Raw genomic sequence first — 14352 nt, 5'->3', positions numbered from 1 at the left:
TTCAATACATTGATTTTACGATTAAGGCCTCAAAGGAGAAAGATCTTAGAGGTATCTGAATCCATGAGAATGAGAAGATTGTTCCTTTTTCTCCCTACCCCCAACCCACACTCACCAAATAAACCCAGGTGGAAGAGATATAATGGTTGGAGCCTGAGGGAGAAGGGGCTTTGGGTAGTCAGCACATTTATCCCTCTCCAAAGGCCAACCCCAAGCCAATTCCCCAGAGCAGTGGGGTGACAGAGGATGTACCCATTCTTTGGAAGGATGTGTTTGTGGGAGGAAGAGGACAGAGAAAGGTCTATTCTAGAAGAGGCAGAGAATCCCCAGCAGACCTATGCAGCAGCCTTTAACCAAGCCTGGAAGAATTCAGTGTAAATTAATAATCAGACTGCACATATAGGTTGATTCCCAAGAGAACTCAGGGACCCAATGGACTCATTTTAAGAAGGAAAGGGCCTTGAAGGAGCACACCTAATGCTTCCATATGAATGGAAGCTGGGAAGGACTAACTTTGACTCATGCTTTTAAAGATATTTTTGTGATCATAAGTCCACTCTTGTTAATTTGTTTGTTTGGGAGTGTTTTTGGATATGAAGTGCAGAGAATTCATCAGTCCATGAAAACCTTTGGTACACTTTTTTTTTTAACATTTTTAAAAATTAATTAATCTATTTATTTTTGGCTGAGTTGGGTCTTCATTGTTGTGCGCGGGCTTTCTCTAGTTGTGGCAAGGGTGGGGGGCTACTCTTCTTTGCAGTGCACGGGCTTCTCATTGAGGTGGCTTCTCTTGTTGCGGAGCATGGGCTCTAGGCACGTGGGCTTCAGTATTTGTGGCACGAGGGCTCAGTAGTTGTGGCGTGCAGGCTCTAGAGTGCAGGCTCAGTAGTTGTGGCACATAGGCTTACTTGATCCGCGGCATGTGGGATCTTCCCGAACTGGGCTCGAACCCATGTCTCCTGCATTGGCAGGAGGATTCTTAACCACTGCGCCACCAGGGAAGTCCCTGATATGCTTTTTTAAATTGATTTTTTCCTTCCATCTCTGATCCTTACTCTCATTCTGTCACATACAGATCATAGATAACCTTTTTAAACAATGATTTATGTCTTTAAATATGTATCTCTGAATAATAAATAGCATTGTTTTCTGTATTTATAAGTTTTAGGTTTGTATAAATTTGCAGTATGTGTCTCACTCTGTTTCTCACTTTTGTCCACTCAGCACTGTTTTTAGTTGTTGCTGCTGGCTACTTTGTTGTGCTACATAGAATGCATCTGCCATCCTGTGCTTGTCTGTTCTCCTAGCAGTGGGCATTCAGCTCATCCCCAGCACCCAGCTGCCACAATGGTGCTGCCATGAACATCCTTGTGCAGCTCCACTTAGGAGGCTCAGAGAGACTTTTCTGAGTTTATACTCTAAGGGTAGGATTGCATGGTCACAGGGTACACTCATACTTCAAGTTCACCACATACTGGCCAATTGCTACACCCATCTGCATTCCCACTTGTGGGGCACATGGGTTCCTGTTTTCTCACATCCCCAATAATGTTTGGCATTGTTGGTCTTTCTAACCTTTGCCACCTTGATGCATATATGTGCTATTTAATTACTTTTCAATTCTACTTACGTTTCTCTTATTAGTGATTTTGAGTACCTCTTCATATACTGCTTAGCCATTGGATTCCCCTTCTGTGAATAGCCTGTTAGCATACTTTCTCATTTTTCTTTTGGGGTTTCCTGTGCTTTTCTTATTGATAATTGAGATTTTCTTATATATTATAAATTAACGATATTACAAATATTTTCTTATATCTATCGCTCATTTATTAATTTTGTCTGTGGTGTTCTTCCTGGCATGGAACTTAATTTTTCTAGAGTCAAATCCATTAATTTTTAACCTTATGATTTATGCTTTGAGAGTTTATTTAGAAATCCTTTCTCACCCAAATATCAAAGATATTCTCCAAAATGTCCATGTGAGTCTTGCTTTAACCTATCCCACATGTTTTAATATGTAACACTATCACTCACATAACTTAGTTTATAAATTACTCTTTAATCCAGATATTATTCAAATGATATGTGTTCTAGTTTGCATATATATGGGGTTTTTCAAGATATTCTGATGTTACTGATTTCTAATTTTACTGCATTGTGGGCAGAAACATATTTGTATAGTATCAACTCTTTGAAATTTACTGACGCTTCCTTTGTGACCTAGTCCATAGTCAATTTTTGTGAATGTTCCAAGTATGCTACAAAAGGAAATTGTATTCTTTACCTGTTGTGTTTAACGTTCTAATAAATCTGTATTAGAGTAACTTTATTAATTCTGTTACTCAGATTTATATATATATTTATCTTTTGGCAATTTGATACGTTAGTTTTTAAGGTAAGTGTGCTTAAATTTCGAACTATAATTATTGATCCATCTGTAGCTTCCCATGGTTCTGCCAGTCATTTTTTAATATATTCTGATATCTTCTGTTGGGTGGGAGGAGAGTTAAACAGCCTGTCTTCTTAATCTGTTATTTTATTTGTGAGTATATATTGTTCTTCTTTGTCCCCTATGTCTGTATGTATTTTGCCTGATATTAAAATTGATACTTTAGCTCTCTTGGTAACAATTTTCCTATAATACCTTTTTCCATCTCTTAATTTTCAATCTTCATATTTTTTTGTTTTAATTACTGATATATTTGAGTTTTTAAATTTCCTTTTGTCCTACCAGTTTTATGTTCCTTGCTTTCTCCTTTCTTGCCTTCCTTTAGTTTAGTCAAATATTTTTGTCATCCCTTTCCCTACCTATTAACTGGTAAGTTATACATTATTTTATTTTTCTTCTAGTGATTACCATAGAATTTGTCACTTGTATCCCTGACTTATTACACTCTAATGCAATTAGTCAATTAACCACTTTCTGGACAATGTAAGGGACTTTGAGTATGTTAATTCTCTCTTCCCTTCTGCTTGATGCTATATTGTTCTGTACTTAAATCACCGTATGTTTCATACCACAGACAAGAAGAAAGAGGAAGAAGATATTTGTAATACATATAATTGACAAAGGGCTCATATCTAGCATCTGTAAAGAACTCCTATATATCAATAAAACAAAGACAAACAACTGAATAGAAAAGTGGACAAGAGACTTTTTTTTTTTTGGCCGGGCCATGTGGCTAGCAGGATCTTAGTTCCCCAGCTATGGATTGAATCATGGCAGTGAAAGTGCCAAGTCCTAACCACTGGACTGCCAGGGAACTCCCTGGCAAGAGACTTTTCACAAAAAAGGATACCCACATAACTAAAAAGCATATTAAATGACACTCCTCTCATCAGTCACCAGGAAAATGAAAATTAAAATCATAGGATACTACTACATTTCCACTAATATTGCTAAAAGTTTTTAAAAGCCTAATAACATCAAGTTGGCAAGTATATAGCGCTCTCATATGTTTTCTCATATGTGGTTGTTTAGAATATATTTGGAATAACTACTTTAGAAAACTGTTTGGCATTATTACTAAGTTTGAATACCCTATGACCCAGCAGTATCACTCCCAAATATACACCCAACAGAAATGCATACATATGTTCACCAAAATACACAGCCAAGAATGTCCAAAGCTACGTGTTATTTGTAATAGCCAAGGGTTGGAAACAATCCAAATGTTCATCAGCAGTAGAGTAGATAAAATTGTGATCTGTTCATACAAAGAAAATGATGAAACAACTCCTATGCTTAACATGATGGATGACTTCCACAAACAAAATGTTTGTGAAAGAAGCCAGACTAAAAAGAATTCATACTGTATGATTCCGTTTATGTAACAGAGGAGGAAGAGAATAGTGACTGGGAGGGCCTACCAGTCCAGAATTTCTTCCTGCCCAGAAGTAGGTATTCTTCTTATGTTGTAAAACAGAAAATATAAAGATATGAGGTCCAAGATATGATATTTGTTGCATATGTTGAGACCTGACTAATGTTATTAGTACTTAATGTTGAGCACTTGCTACAAAATTGAGTAAATTATCCTCTGCCAAAATCCCCCACCTCCTGAGTGCTTTCCAAATTAGCAGTACCAAACCTTGTCAGCAGATGGCGGGCCTTGTACGCATATGTGCTGAATACCCAACAAGAATTTAAGTTAATGTTCCAAGCTGTCCTACAGTTACTTTTTGTGTTTAAGGGAGTTGTTTTAAACTTCACTGCTTCTTTTTGTCCTGATTCTTCACTGTAACATATTCACTGGAACATGCATGTTTAAACTGCATGGTTTTCATGCAATCACTTTGTTTCCTCAGTGAAGTGTGAATATTTTGTCCAAACCGATCTGCTTTAGAAAGTAACAAGGCTTTGGTTTTGTACATTTCTACAATTATGCTCACAACCACAAGGGCTTTTTCTTTTGCCCGGTCTTGGAAGTGGAAGACCAGGATAATTTCTTAGGCAGTTCTCACGGGATTTGTGTTTCTCTTAAAAGGGTATCTTTCAGTGCATCCTCTTCCTCCTCCTGCATCGCCTTTTATGGTGCCCACCAGGCTAGGCCAGTTCTTTTCTCCTTGGGCTGACAGATAAGGGCTGCAGGGTGACTCACGCTCTGTGCCTTCCATCCCTAACTGTGGCCTGAAGCTTCATTCCTTCTACCTGCCCTTCTCTGTTCCAGCACTACTTCATTCAGTAATTATTTATTAACTTTGGAGAGTGAATCCAAATCTTGTGTTCCTATGTGTGCAGTTGTTTTTTCGAATGGGGCCAAGGTAGTCACTAGTGGAAGCAAGCAAATTTTTTCCAGTGTTAAGGATTATTTTCTATCCTGGTTACTGGTAGATAGATTCCCCAGAGACAGATACTGTCTTTATAAAGGCAGGAGTATATCATTGCACACATACACACACACACACACACACACACACACACACACACACACACATACACACATACCTTTTAAAATAATCTTTCTATGTGGCATGATGGTTATGGCCTATTGAGACTGCTGCTCTGGAACATGTGACCTGTCCCCAGCTTTCTCTGTGACTGCTTAATTTGTCATCTTTGGAGTCCTCCACAGCTTACCCAGAGAGCACTTTGCCTGGCCTTGCTTGCTGTGCTGAACTAGCTCTCAAGTGTGCCTGTGATAAGTAAACGCTCCTCAGAGCATCAACAGGACACCTTCCAGGTATCTCTAAGGTATGTGACATGATATATTTGACAACATGGCCTTAGAGTCAGGTCGCCCTGGATTGGTGTCAGCATCCATTCAACCTTCCCAACTGAAGGACCCTGGGCAAGTCCTTCCTTCTCCTCTCCCGTTGAGGTGGGAAAGATCAGCCCCCAGAGGGTTGCTGTGGTGATGAAATGAACCCTACATTAAAATATCTGGGTATGTGGTAGGCCTAAGAAAGTAGCTATTATTATTGCTACTGTCTAATTGAGCATTTTCCTTTCTGCCATTTCATCCTGGAAATGATTTGATTTTAAAGCATGTAGTACCGACATCACAGAATAAGATACTGTACTTCAAGACTGCCCCTGTCTTGCTATATTCTTTCCTATACTTTTTTTTCCTACGACTTGAGAAGGCTGTTTTGTTTCGTTTTGTTTTTTTTGTCTTTGCTCTTACGAACCACCTAAGCTAAAAATCAGATATGTATATATCTGTATGTAGATATGTGTATATACATATACACATGTACATGTTTTAAGCTCGAGTTTGTTTCTTTGTCTTGCTTTCTCTAGATTCATTATAGTCACAAGATTTGGAAAATGATTCTAACACAAGTTTTCCAGAGAGGAATGAACATGGGAGAGGTTTCTCCCTTAGCCAGTACTTCCTGGGAGAGTGTAGAAGATAATGGAGAAAATAGTGGCAAGGGGGACAGTGTCTATATCTACCTGCCATCACCTCATTAGGATGGTGGAATTCTACTTAGTTCCACATATTTCCCAGAATACATTCCCAAGGCTTTTTTTTTAAATTAATTAATTAATTAATTTATTTATTTATGGCTGTGTTGGGTCTTCGTTTCTGTGCGAGGGCCCTCTCTAGTTGTGGCAAGCGGGGGCCACTCTTCATCGCGGTGTGCGGGCCTCTCACTGTCACGGCCTCTCTTGTTGCGGAGCACAGGCTCCAGACGCGCAGGCTCAGCAGTTGTGGCTCACGGGCCCAGTTGCTCCGCGGCATGTGGGATCCTCCCAGACCAGGGCTCGAACCCATGTCCCCTGCATCGGCAGGCAGATTCTCAACCACTGCGCCACCAGGGAAGCCCCCAAGGCTTTTATTGTGAATTTTTGATACTTCGGTAAATAGCCTTTGCTTTTACCATCATCCTCCCTTAATTGGTCCAGTCAATAACCTCCAAATCTAGCTTTTGCTTTCTCTACTCAGCTTTAATTTTTTAGTTCATGCCATCACCTAGAGATGTGTTTCTTTTTTTTTTTTGGCTGCGTTGGGTTTTCGTTGCTGCTTTTGGGCTTTCTGTAGTTGCAGCGAGCAGGGGCTACTCTTTGTTGCGGTGCGTGGGCCTCTCACTGTGGTGGCTTCTCTTGTTGAGGAGCACAGGCTCTAAGCACGTGGGCTTCAGTAGTTGTGGCACATGGGCTTAGTTGCTCCACGGCGGCATGTGGGATCTTCCTGGACCAGGGCTCGAACCCATGTCCCCTGCACTGGCAGGCAGATTCTTAACCACTGCCCCACCAGGGAAGTCCCAATGTTTCTTTAAAGAATCACTTTCTCTGCACTTATCTTTTGGGCATAAAGGCTCTGACAAATGCTCATGTGCTCGAAACCCTCCTTCTCCCTTTCCTACTTCCAGGAAACACCCCACTGCTCTCCAGAGGAGATATTTCTCCTGTCAGCTCCTCCCATTCAATGCTATGTGCCTAGAATGTTTTGTGCCTATTTAACAAAGAAGGAAATAATTTGATTTTTCCTGGCACTCTTCGTCATCCTGTATTCCCACGATTGAAGAGACGCTCTTACTTTACACAAAATCTGGTTTTTTAAATCATTTTTTTTAATGTGAGGAAGCAGAAAAACACATGGCACAGATTACTTTCATATACTTTACCTACTTTCTATTATTTGAATCCTCTAAAGCTTTACTATTTTTATTTTTGTTGAAGTATAGCTGATTTACGATATTATATTAGTTTCAGGTGTACCGAAACTAATTTCATAGTGATTCAATATTTTTATAGATTGTACTTCATTTTAAGTTATCACAAAATAATGGCTAAATTTCCCTGTGCTGTACAATATATCCTTGTTGCTTATCTACTTTATACTTAGTAGTTTGTACCTCTTAATCCCCTACTCCTATCTTGCCTCTCCCCCCATCCCTCTCCCCACTGGTAACCACTAGTTTGTTCTTTATGTCTGTGAGTCTGTTTCTGTTTTGTTATATTCATTTGATTCTTTTACTTTTAGATTCCACTTATAAGTGATAGCATAGAGAGTATTTGTCTTTTGTCTTGCTCTGTCTGACTTATTTCACTAAGCATAATAATCTCTAGGTCCATTCATGTTGTTGCAAATGGCAGAATTTCATTCTTTTTATGGCCAAGTACTATTCCATTGTATGTGTGCACGCGCGCGTATATATTGGGTTGGCTAAAAAGTTCGTTCGTGTTTTTTCGTAAGCTGTTATAGAAAAACCCAAACTTTTTGGCCAACCCAATATATATGTATCACATCTTCTTTATCCATTCATCTGTTGATGGGCACTTAGGTTGCTTCTATATCTTGGCTATTGTAAATAATGCTGCTATGAACATTGGGGCGCATGTATCTTTTCAAATTAGTGTTTTCACTTTCTTCGAATAGCTTTACTATTTTAGAGCACTGCATTTTGGTCTTTCCCTTTTCTAATACTCTATCTGTATAATATACATTTCCCTTAAACAACTACACTTAATAATAATGATTTTAAACAACCACACTAGCTAGCAATTCTTGATCACCTTCTGGTCTGGCTCTTGCTAAGTCCTTTGCAGACCTCATCTCACCATTTAATCTGCAGTCCTCCCTGTGATGTGGGTACCCTTCATGTTCCCATTTTCAAATGAAGAAAACCAAAGGTGAGAGAAGTGAGGTCATATCCCAGGGTCACAAAGCTGGGAAGTAGCAGAGCAGAGCCAGGTCTGCATCCAACTCTGGTGTCCACACTCCTCACCACAGCACAGATCCCATTTGCTAGCACAGAATGGAAACATGACAATGCCCTCTACAGAGCACAGCTTTTACCTATGTGTGCCAGATGGTAAAGAGAGACCCAGATGTAAACCTTTTCTCCTTTTGACTCTAGAAAATCCTAATTTTCCTCTTCCAAGATTGATTTTTCATCAGATTTCCATCATCAGCAATGGTCCCACAAGGCTTCTGCTGTTCACTGGTACTCAATATTCTTGCCAAATTCCTGAGCTTTTAAAAGGAAACCCTCTATTGCCTTAGTAATACCAGAGGAGATTGCACTTGTTTGTTGTAGGTTAAAACAAGTCTCCATCCCTGTGGGATCTTCTGAAACTCATCTGAAATGAGATAGTGTCTTGTCATGTGCTCTGTAGAATTACTGCAGATGTATTTTCATTCAATGAAATATGCTGTGGTTTAAGTTGTGGACCTGCCAAATTAACATACTGCCACATTGTGTTGTTCAGAATTCTCTGTCTTTTCATCTGTCCAGCCTGTTTCCTAAAGCTACCCAAACACATTATGGGCCCACCAGATAATAAATCCTCAAAGCATCCCTGGCAGGTAGATAGGAAAGGAAAGGAGAAAATGTTGCCCTCCCACACATTACTTATGAGCAAATAGAGACAGACAAGATTGCCTGAAATTGACTGATGGCTTTAAATGAGTTGGAAATGGAGGTAAGACTATAATTTAGTTATTTCCTGATGTAATACTCCTCCAGTTCCTTTTTTATTAAACATATTGTGAAGCTAAAGTAATTTTATTTTCTATTTTGTCTTTTCTTTTATGTGAACAGTGTACCCTCAATGAGCTCCAGAAGGCTCATTGTAGATTGCATTAGCTTGATAGCCTTCATTTCTGGCTGGTAGTGCCAGGACCCTGGAATAGCATGCAACAGCAACTTCAAAGGGTGAGAGTAGAAAGTGCCACATTCTCTGCACACGCTAAACAACAGAATGTTGTATTTGTTCATCTTTTTAACCAAATATCTCAGGCATATAAAACTAAAGATATTGTTACGCGAATACTCAAGTACACACTACCAAGCTTCAAAATAGAACATTTCAGATAAGTGGAAGCCTGTTATGCGTTCTTCTCAAACTCTTTTCTTCTCCCCATGTTACAGGCAATTGTGATGTTGAATTTAGTGTTTTTCATTCCTCTGAATCTATACGTGTATAGCCATAAAAAATATACAGTATTATTTTTCATTTTTTTACTTCATATGTATGTTTCCTTCTGTAGCTTGCTTTTTTCCCCCCATTACTTTTCTATTTTTGAGATGTATCCACATCAATTTATACACATAGAGCTAGTCTCTTCATTTTAAACCTCCATATTATGTTTAATCCGTCTAACTTTCCTCTAATTTAATTATACATTCTGAGGGTGAACACATAAATTGCTTCCAATTTTTCACTATTATAAACACTATTTCCGTGATTGTTTTTGTACATGTCTCTATGGGCATATGTGCAAGATTATCTCTGAGGTATATGCCCAGGAGTGGAATTGCTTAATTGACAAGTATCCACATCATCAGCTTTACTGGGTTTGCTTTCCACCAGTTTATACTCTCACCAGCAGTAATTCCCATTACTCCATGTCCTCTTCAATACTTGATATTGTCAGACTTTTTATCTTTGCCAATCATATAGTTTCTTTAATTGCATTTCCCTGATAGTGAGGTTTGACATCTTTTCATACATCTGCTGGACATTTGGAATTTCTGTTCTGTGAAATGTCTGTTCATTTCTTTTACTCATTTTTTAACTGGGCTATTTGCATTTTTCTTATTAACTTGTAGACATTCTTCATATTTCTGATGACAAGTTATTTGCTGGTTACATATATTGTGTATGTATTCCCAATGTGTAATTTGTCTTCTCACTTTCTTTATGATGAATTTTGATGCACAGGAGTTTTTATTTTTAATGTGACCAAATTTACCTGCTTCTTCCATTCTGATTTGTACTTTTGTATCTTATTTAAGAAGTCCTTCCCTACCCCAAAGTCATGGAGTTACTTTTCCTTATGTTTTCCCTCAAACGTATCAAAGTTTTGCTTTTTACATTTAGGCCTCTAAAAGTCACTTGGAACTTTTGTGTACATAGTGTGAGGGATCTAATTTTTTCCCTTTGGATAACTTAAGTGAGGAGGTAAATAGTTTTACCGACAGGTGAAAGAAGGACTCAGAGTCTGAAGAATTCTATAGGGTTTGAAATGTGAGACCAATGATAGGCTGACAAAAATCTTTTAAACTTAGAGAGTTCAGAAATGGCAACAGGTCACCTTCACGTGTGACTGCATCCCTTCAGGGCTGGGTATCCTGCTAACAGCTTGTTGGATGTCATTGGATTCATGCGGTCTGTGTCCTCATGTAGACATTCTTGTAGCAAGGGCAAAACTATGGTCAATGAAAGCCATGTGTTTGTTCCTGCTGAAATTGCCTCCTTCCAGGTCTCCTTCTCAGCAGATACTCAAATTAAATTTCCAGGCAGTGAAGTAATGGAAAGTTACCACTTGGACTTGACCACAATGTGATTTAAAAAAGAAAAATTGGTACTTCCATATCTGACTAGCTGCCCTGGGTGAGTTCACGCAGTGTTCATCTATTAGGGTGCTGATGAAAGGAAAATCTCTGAGCCTGGAGTCAGCCAGTAGGGGTTCTGCACTAGTTTATTATGGCTGCCATAACAAAGTACTACCAGCTAGGTGATTTAAACAACAGAAAGTTATTCTGAGATGAACGTATGGGTGGCGATGGTTCCTTCTGGGGACTATGAGGTGTTCCACACCTCTCTGCTAACTTCCAGATGTGTACTGGCAACCTTTGGTGTTCCTTGTCTTACAGACGCATCACACCAAGCTCTGCCTTTGTGTTCACATGGCATTCTCCCTGTGCCCCTGTGTCAAATATCTCCTTTTTATAAGGATACCAGTCATACTGTCCAGTATGACATTTTCTTAATATAACTAATTATGTCTTCAATGGTGCTATTTCCAAATAAAGTCACATTTTGAGGTACTGAGGGTGAGGACTTCATATGAATTTGGGATGGGGGGGACACAATTCAAACCCTAATAGGTTCTTACAAAGTTTCTTTTATTCCGCCTTTTATAAAATTTCAATAATTTCTCCAGCCCTTAATTAGAGCAACAGTCTAATATTTTTGCAACTAAATCAATGTGAAAATATGTTCCTTTCTTGAAGGTTTTTTTCCCTAAAATTTATTCCAAAATCTATGAAAATTAAAGTATGAACTATAGCCTCAAAGTCTCTAAGTCAGTGGATCTGCAGGTTGTTCCTTCTGTCTTCCCTCCTCACCTCACGCTCCCTCCTTCCATAGACAGCAGGCACCCACTGTGTGTCAGATACTGCAGGGTGCTGGGGATGTCAAGATGAATGCGGCAGCCTTGGACTCTGCTTTCTCAGAGTCCTGCACTAAAGGGATTGGTGCCAAGTCCCCAGGCACTTAAAATGCAATGCGAGAGATGTATTCAGAGAGGAGGTTCACAGTTCTGTGGGGGCACAGTCAGGTGTTCACAGAGTCGCCCAACCCAGCCTGGGATGTCAGGGAACAGAGCCAGCACTAGGATGAGGGAGCCAGGTGCCCAGACCACACCACTTAAGGAGGCGCTCACACTTGGATGCCAACCCTGCACTTGCCCGACGCTGAGAGTGAGCACCTCCTTATATGGTGTGTCCTAGGTGTCTCACTGGTCTCACTCTAGTCCTGGCCCTGGCAGGGAAGACTACGTAAAGGAGGAGACAGCTAAGCTAAAACTGGAAAAGGGATGATAGAAAGATGAATGGCAGTTTGCCAAGTAGAGATGGAAGAAAGAACATTCCAGATAGAAGGACCAGCAAAGACCCAGAGAGAAGGTAGGCATGACACAACTGGGGAGCTGAAAGAGAACTGGCATCAGGGGAGCCAAATGGGAAGGTTTAGATGACTCTCATGAGTCATCTGAACTCATCAAGTTGAGGGAAACTAGAGTCCCAGCAGAGCCACTGCCACCTCTGCACCATGTTTGTACACAACTGGGTGAGTGAACGGAGCCTTCGTGAGAATTAAAAAAAAAAGTCTCCTTTTCTCCAGGTGGACACAGGCATGTATCCAAGCACACAGCTCAGTCAGCAGAGCCTGGGCTGGATTGAAACTCCCACTTGCCCCCTTGGGCAGGTGTCCATCAGGATTTAGGCAGAGGAAGGCGCAGGAGTCTGTGGGTGCAGAGTCGGGCCCTGAAGACAAGAGTTTGAGGCCCTTAGTGTTGGACCAGAACTCCAAAACCAACCCCAGATGGCCTGGTGTGCTTCACTCAGCTCTGAGCTGGAGGATTGGCCTTTCTGTTCCAACCGCATGTTGTCACATCGTGAATTCTGCTACTCTGGGAGTTGGAAGCTATATTGAATTTATTTTTCTTTTGTAACTCACCGATCCTCAGGCTAATTTCCTTAACCCCAGCTTAGTGGCTTGAATTGATCAGCCGAAGGGAAAAGACTGGATTTATCACCTATTTCTAGATTCTTCCGCATCTGGGATCATGATATGAAATATATTAACGTATTTAAACTTACAGTATAATTGATTTACCAGAATATTCCATTAAAGATATTTTTGTATGGCTTTTCTCTCTATGAATTTACTGTTTCTCATTAAGATTATACTTTTCATAGACCTAGGCATTCCCCTAGAGACCTCCAGGACTTAAAGCTCCTCAGGAGGCATGCCAACAGCTTTGGAAGGTTAGAAAGAGACCAGTAGCTCAGTGTCCAAGCCTGATTTATGATCTCCCCTTAGGAATGCCCACTCTGTTGAGTGTCAGGTGCAGCAAGACCCACAGCATTCTCTGTTCTCCTAACCTCCCCCATTAAAACATGGGTAGGATCATCCAGTGACGCAACCAAGTTAGAGCCAAAGCCGACATCTCTTTCTGACCTGCTTTAAATGAGTAAGTTAGGAATAGTGTCTGGCTCGCAGATGATATTAAGGTTAAAATAATTTGATTTTTGTTTAATAATTATTAATACAGTTATTTCTTTAAACAAAAATGACTAAGTTTATGGCTGAGTCTCATCTATATTTTGTTTTGCTTCCAAATGTTCACAAACTTTTCAAAAATAACAGATTTATTTAGATATAATTCACATGCCATACAATTCACCCAATTAAAGTATACAATTTGATGGGTTTTAGTATGCAACATCACCACAAACAATTTTACATTTTCATTCCATTAGCAGTCTGTCCCCATTCTCAAGTTCCCCAACCCCTGGCAACTACTAGTCTACTTTCTGTCTGTATGGATTTGCCTGTTAGGGACATTTCGTGTGAATGGAACCATAGAGTGTGTGGTCTTTTGTGACTGGCCTCTTTCACTTAGCATAATTTTTTCAAGGTTCATCCATGTTGTAACATGTATCAATACTTCCTTCCTTTCTGTGACTGAATAACATTTTATTGAGTGGATATACCACATTTTATTCATTCATTCTTCAGTTGGTGGACATTTGGGTTGTTTTTACTTTTTGGCTCTTATGAATAGTGCAGTTATGAACATTTGTGTACAAGTTTTTATGTCGACATATGTTTTTGTTTCTTTTGGGTATATACCTAGCAGTGGAATTGCCAGGTCATCTAGTAATTCTGTGTTTAAACTTTTGAGGAACTGACACTGTTTTCCAAAGTAACTGTACGATTTTACATACCCACCAGCAGTGTGTGAGGATTCCAATTTCTCCACATCTTAGTCAACACTTTTATTATCTTTTTAAAAATCATTATTATTATAGCCACTGTCCTAATGGGTGTGAAGTGGTATCTCATTGTAGTTTTGATTTGCATTTTCTTGATGACCAATGATGAACATCTCTTTATGTGCTTATTGCATCTTCTTCAAAGAAATGACTCTTTAGGTGCTTTGCTCATTTTTTAGTTGGGCTATTTATCTTTTTTATTATTGTTGTAGGAGTTCTTTTTATATTCTGAATGTAAGTCTCTCATCAGAAATATGATTTGTAAAAATATTCCACAAACCATTCTTTTTCACAACCATTTTTTATGTCCTGAATATTTTTTAAAATATGTATTTATTCATTTATTTATTTGGCTGCATTGGGTCTTTGTTGTGGCACACAGGCTTTTCATTG

The 14352-nt window shown here is 39.4% G+C and overlaps 1 protein-coding gene across 5 annotated transcripts in view; it reads left to right on the top strand.

Annotated features, from left to right (window-relative positions):
- TTC23 (tetratricopeptide repeat domain 23) overlaps positions 1 to 14352 on the top strand; it is a 115481-nt gene that overhangs the window by 43832 nt on the left and 57297 nt on the right. The gene's annotated exons all lie outside the window — the stretch shown is intronic.

This window comes from Balaenoptera acutorostrata, chromosome 3, assembly GCF_949987535.1.
Source record: "Balaenoptera acutorostrata chromosome 3, mBalAcu1.1, whole genome shotgun sequence".
NCBI classification, from domain to species: domain Eukaryota; kingdom Metazoa; phylum Chordata; class Mammalia; order Artiodactyla; family Balaenopteridae; genus Balaenoptera; species Balaenoptera acutorostrata.
The sequence above is the reverse complement of the archived record's forward strand: the minus strand, read 5'-3'. Positions and strand labels throughout refer to the sequence as shown.